The sequence below is a fragment of the Centruroides sculpturatus genome, unplaced genomic scaffold (assembly GCF_000671375.1).
Source record: "Centruroides sculpturatus isolate CEXI.00-Female unplaced genomic scaffold, Cexi_2.0 scaffold1683, whole genome shotgun sequence".
In the NCBI taxonomy this organism is placed as follows: Eukaryota; Metazoa; Arthropoda; class Arachnida; order Scorpiones; family Buthidae; genus Centruroides; species Centruroides sculpturatus.
This window is the reverse complement of record NW_019386327.1, coordinates 99083-105969: the sequence shown is the minus strand read 5'-3', so window position 1 is coordinate 105969 and position 6887 is coordinate 99083. Positions and strand designations below refer to the sequence as shown.

The 6887-nt window shown below is 32.0% G+C and overlaps 1 non-coding gene across 1 annotated transcript; it reads left to right on the top strand.

Moving 5' to 3' along the window:
* The first annotated feature begins 325 nt into the window (after positions 1–325).
* Trnaw-cca lies at positions 326–397 on the top strand. Its single transcript has one exon. It is a non-coding gene; the product is annotated as a tRNA-Trp (tRNA).
* The last annotated feature ends 6490 nt before the right edge of the window (positions 398–6887 follow it).

Genomic DNA, 6887 nt, shown 5'->3' with positions numbered 1-6887 from the left:
CATGAACTCCAACTAATTGAGATCGAAAGAAACAAATAATCAGCTTCGTTTTAAAAACACTGTACACAAAAAAGGGATCCAACGTGGCGATTGCCACGATCCATAACAGTATCGTGTCTTGACCTTATTATGTTTATAGACGTTACTTTTATGTTATTTGCCAAAATGTATAAAAATGCAACTTAAACGAAGTCGATGAAATCTTTTGTTTTTAAATAGCTAATATTTAATTATGATTGTATATTCACCGTTGATAATAATTCTACAAATTTACAAAATTTCGGTTTATCATTCAAGTGTGATAAAAGAAAGTATCGTGATATAGGAGCCGGTGGCGCAATGGTAGCGCGTCTGACTCCAGATCAGAAGGTTGCGTGTTCGGATCACGTCCGGCTCCCTCTCTACTGTTATTTTTATATATAATTATACTTTATGATACAGCTCAGCTACACGTGTAATGTTTAATACAATCATCAAATTTCTTTACTTAGAAGTCACGAATATGAACACTAAAAGCGTTGCAATGTGTAATTTGAAAGTACACACAAGAGATATAAAAAAATTCAAAAAATTATCCTTTAATATAATTCTCGATTTGAAGAAAAATTTCTTCCTTTAATTATAAAAAGAAAATTGTCAGATTTAGAGGAATCAAATCTGGGCATAATGGAAGAGTTTATCAAAGTGCATAATTTTTACCAAACATATTTTCAATATATTAAAGAATGGTCTGAAACAAACATCATGGGAAATAAGTTTTCAATGGTGTTTTTTTGACTTCATCACAAGTATATTCGAAAGATATTGAATCTTGTGTTGAGTTTTTATCTAAAGAAATGCAAGACATTAAAATAGATGACAATTGTCTCTTTGAAGAAATCAGAAAACTAAATGTATATTTAAATTCTGAAAAATTAATACAATGGTAAAATCAACACATTGAAATTGATAAAAAGATGAGTAGATATTTTCAGTCATTTCAAAAATGAACATATTCCATGTGAAAATTTATTTATACTTGTTCAATTTACGTTGTGTTGCCCTGGAACTAATGCAGCAGTTGAAAGAGTTTTTTCAATTGCCAATGATTTTTGGACAAATGAGAAATCGAGACTGAATGTTGATACTCTAGCTGCAGCACTCGCTTTTTAAAATAAATAGGAATTTATTTATTAATTTAAAAAGCGATGTATCTGTCTTATGTGCATAGAATTTATAGTATACAAGTTTAAAGTTTATTTAAATACTCTTATTGTAGTCATTAACATATTCAATAAAATCAGATGATATAATTCAACAAAAATTACTAACAAAATGTCAAAATATCTCAATATAAAATCAATTATAAATAAACAAAGAAATAAAAATTCATTAAAAATGTCTTCTAAAAGTTAAACTTGTTTATAACAATCGGCATTTAAGAAAAGTCTTCTAAATATCTGAAGCAGACTTTCATCCAAAAAGCAATCTCTATTAATTCCTGTTGAAGCTTTTCGTGATGTACAAAGCGATTCTTTTTTGGCCCTTTAAAATATATTAAATGAATCTTCGTTTTTAAATCAATTTTTCCATTGGGAAATCTCTCTCTCATCATTCGTATCAGTTTCAAAATCTTCATTGTCAAGTATTGCAATTGTGCGATTTCAGTTTTGTACTGATCGAGATAATAATTTTCCAGTTTTAAAACATCGTGAGCACAAAGTGATTCTTGTACGATCTGCAAGATTGTAGCTTTCATCTGATATACGAATATTCTAATTTGAACTTTATGTAGCAGAATTTCTTTATCCTTTAAATAATATTTTCGAGAATGTATTCCAAACTTCATCGGTTTTAAACCATTCTTATAACATGTCTGTAAAGTACAAAATTTACATTTATAAACCGACTTGCAGTTACTAGTTAAACGGCATATGTAGCAACGTCTGTGAATGACTGTTGTGAAGACAAACTGAAGACGACGTTTGCACGCCTCGCATCCATAATAATCATTCCATGCCTGGCGATAACAAATTCTGCATTGACTAATTATCATTTTACCTCTATGACCGTTTTGTTCAGTAGTCTGCTCTATTGTAGCCATTATCGTTTAAAAATATAAAAATAAATGAACACGAAACGAATATACCAATAGAGTTTGACCATTTTGAAATATTACCGAATACGATTTAGTGAAAACTAACACATTTTGCACTTCGTTATTAACTTCACACTGCAAAACCGTTGCCTGGGCCACATAACTTTCCTTCGGGGAATGTCCAATCTCAAATAGGTACGTGATCCCATAAAATGATAATGAAACTAAGATTACAATTCTATCCTTAACCTGAATTCGCTACTATTTTTAGATGACAGTGAATTACTTTGAAAGATAAATATTTATATGCGCCAAGTAAATTTTGAAAATTAGCAATTCAACAAGGTATAATTGTTTCCGTAAACAAATCATTTTCAAATGTCCCTCGAAATGTCTTATGTGCTAATCGTAAAATTTATTAAACGGCTATTTCTAAACCTTATAATATAATGCAGGTCGGTTGATAATAATAATAATAAGCCCAAACGGTTAGAAGTTGAAAGTTGAAACATGAAAATGCATACTAAGAAAAAATTTGGAAATTTTATCGGAGGGAGAAAAAAGAGGATTACCGATTATTCTAAAGAACTCGGCTTCTACTGTACTATTTTATATACTTTTTTGTTTTTTTTTTTGTTTTTGAGTTTTCGCGGAAAATCGAACTTATTTTTAAACTCATCTAAAATTTTCTAATAACTCTGAGAAAAGGGAAAACTTAAACTTTTGCACGCAGTAAAAACGGGTAAGATCGATTATCTATATATATATAAAAATGAATGTATGTGTGTGTTTGTGTATCCTTCATGCATTACCACACCGTTTATCCGATTGCCGTGAAACTTTGAGAAGTTGTTTAATATACTCCCATGAAGGTTTCTGGCGTAGTACGATTGCCATAAAACTTAGGGAAGTTTTTTAATACACTCCCGCGAAGGTTTATGAAATTTATCCTACGATAGATGGCGCGCGTTTACACGAGCATTCGAGCACTGTGTGTTCGATCGATTTCAAATTGTGAAGACCATTTCCCCTTCTTCAAAAAATATCTCTATATATGCATTTGTTATTTACGATATTTGTAATAATTTTTGTTTAATCACTTTATTTCGACTTTTTTTACTAATTATGTATTTGCTCAAACTTCGTTAAAACCTCAACTGTACCCCGAACAACAACCGAAGTTGTAAGAAGAAATTCGCGTATTTTACCGATCTAGGTATCCCCCCTTTTCCAAATTTTAATATCGACTCAAGATAATTTAAAAAGACAAATTACAATAAAACGGTTTATTATCCAACTATCAGAAATTTCACAACATGCCAAGGAAGAGAGGAAGNAACTATTTCTATTATTTAAGTAAAATGTAATTGGCTGTAATGAAAACATGGGCAAAGAGGTAAACGCGCCTGGAAAACTATACGAAAGTAGTGAACGTCAGTAAGAGCCGGTTAAATTAACACGTGACAGCATTGAATATTTTATAGTAGCGAAGTAATTTGAGAAATACAAGGTAAAACTTGTAAATGCTAATAAGGAATGACCTGTTTGTTAAATCCTATCCTTTTCGACATATGAAACCCCTGCATCTCTTTATGCTGTTGACTTTCCACAACGAAAATTTAATAGTTTCAATGCTCCTTATAGACAAGCTACCATGACAAATGTTGTTTTTTAATCTTTAGTCCATTCTGAGATACTACAAGAAATAGACGCCAACACCCAAACACATATCGACAAATTTTATTACAATTATGTTTTGGGTTTTTCCTTAGTTCAGGGGTCTGAAAACGTGGAGATTTGCCAAAACAAAAATACGAAGGGTCAATTTAGACAATATTCCATTACTTTCCTCTGTTATGTATACAGTGATACCTCGACTTAGGCTACTCCGACTTACGCGAACCCGGAGTTACGCGATTTTCAAATCTCGTCGATTCGTCTTTTGTTTGAGCACCACGCAACTCTTGATTAGTCATTCCTTCCACACTATTGTTCAACTTACATGTTCGGACGTTCCGCGCGGAATCGACACATAGCTACAATTTATTTTGTGTTATTTATTTCTGTGTTTGTTATATCTACGGAGACTCGAAAGACTCTATGTGGTGATTTCTTGTTACAATGAACGAATCAAAAGACGAGATAAGATTAACGAGAACATTTATTAGCTTACATACATTTGACTTGGATTTTACACACATTGAGAAATTATACCCCGACTTACGCGAATTTGACTTACGCGGTTATCGCCCACGTATCGCGTAAGTTCGAGGTATTACTGTACATAACATCCAGAAAAGTAAAAGCTTAAAAACGATAGATTAATGTTTTGTTCAACTGTTTTTGGAATGTGGTAATAAATTCGCAGCCGTTCAAAAACCCGAAAATTTTTCATACACCCGAATATATATAGCTCTCTGGTTTCCCGAACGAGGCATTGTGTGCCTTGACGAATTTATGATGGGCTTAACATTTAGAATGATCGCAGTGTCTATTCGAAATATGTCTTAAAGACAAAGTAAGAGGAATTAATGATTGCTACGAATGAATAATTCTGGAGGAATATTAATTTTTATGATTTGAGAAAACGACCCGAAACAAAAATAAAAGTTAAAAATCTATACCTGATAATCTGTGATACACGTAAACACGTTACTAGAAACTATTTTTAGTTAACAAATTTTTACTGTTGTGTATTGAATTTCGTGTAACTTGATTACTTATACAAAAGTAAACGTATTCAGGAAATAATCTAATCGTTTCGTTGAAATTTTCATAAAAGCTGTTTACGTGAACGAATTAAATTATTTCTTAAAATTAGAAAAAGCAACATTTTTCGAATTTTTCGTAAATTTACGAGTCGGAGGAAATAGTAGAGGCAACTGCTTTCTAATTCGCAAAATAAAAAAAATCCAACATCGAGTTGATTAGCTTTCCAGGCAAAAACGCTTAAATTTGCCAATTGCGTCATCTGTTCCTTAAAAATAATATGTTCTTACATTTAATTAATTATTCACAATAATTTCTTATGACAAATATTTTTTAAACATCTTTTAAAATTTGCATGATACTGTAAATGTGTTTATTATTTCATGATTACCTTAAAATTTTAGATCTACGACGATTACAGTTCCATTGTTAAACTATGTTCTGCTGATCTGTCTCCAGAATTCAAGTTTAAGGTGACTTAATACACTTCATTAGTATTTCATGGTAGGACGAAAATAATACGAAGTTAATAATAATATTTCATTCTTCTGCACAGATAACTGGTTTCATGAAAAGATTTAAGGGCATGCCTATGGGAATCTCTGTGGCCGATTTCTTCTTTATAAAGCGAAACTTTTTGATAAGAGTAAGTAGATTTACTATAATTGTTTAATAGATTTTCACTAAATAACTTTCTTGTTGTTGTAGGTGGTGAGTGCATTGTATTCCATTTTCTCATCTTTGGTAGAATTGAGTGGAGTGATGGCAAAAAACAAGAAATGTTCAAGCAGCCTTTCTGTATTTAATAATACTAATTATTAGTTCTTATATACAGGTTACTAAACTTTTAGAATAGTTTTCACAGGATGCCACATTACCAAATATTTCAGATTATTTAGATTCTGTCCATCAGTGGGAGAGGTAGTAAAATTGTGAGTTCACGACTTGTCAACCTGCTGGCGGCGTGTTTTTCGGGTTCCATTCATATTAGTAACACTGAAATAAGGTCTAGTGTTTCATGGGTGAACTAATGGGGACATTCCTTTTCGCGGGATCGCCCATGTGTCGCGTTGCCAAAAACAAGTCAGGGGCAGATGCTGGAATTTTATTGAGATGCCACTTCATATTAATATCTATATCCTCCGCGCTGTAGTTGTACTACGGAAAACTTTTTTCTATTTGACATTTGAAGATTTCAGGTAGTGTGTACGTACCCTCCGCACACCCGTGAATTTTGTCGGCCGAATAGCCGAGCTGTCAAGGTGGGAACATACCGCTTTGTAAGATCCGGGATCGAGTCTGGACTGCTCGAAAATTACCTAGGAATTTTCGAAGGATGGTTCGTATGGATATGTTGAGCCCTGTCCCTCATCACCTGGTTGAACACATATTAAGCTTGCTAAAAACAGGCTCCTTTAGTGACAACAACCAGAGAGTTAAAAATACTTCTGGATCCACTTGACATATAAACCAAATCTTACTGGGATTAATACTATATGTAAAAATACACGTTTGATAAATTTTACGATTTACAGATAAGGCATTTCGAGTGACATTTGAAAATGATTTGCTTAAGGAAACAATTATTTTCTTTTTTATTGCAAATTTTCAAAATTTACTTGACGCATATAAATATTTATTTTTTAATGTAATTCACTTCTATTTGAAGAAAGTAGCAAATTCCGGTTAGAAGGAAAAATTGTAAACTTATTTCCATTGCTATTTTGTAGGATCACGGACTTATTTGTGGTTAGTTATTACCCTAACAGACGTTATGTGGCCCAGGCCATAATATTGCAGTGTGACGTTAAGAAAATAGAAAATGTGTTATAGTTTTCAGCGAATCGTATCCGGTAATGTTTCAAAATGATAAAACTCTATTAGTACAGTATATTGTTATCTCACTCGAGAACACAGCGCCACGCTGCAAATTATATTTGTCTTGTCTGTATTTACAAATTATCGTTAACACATTTCACATTTCCTGGCTTTTACTGTGCATATTCTTGACTTCTATGTAAAGACAGTAGATGATTGTATTTGGTATAAATAAATTTGCGTGTTTTGAATCTTTATTAAAATTTTTTTTATATTTTTATTT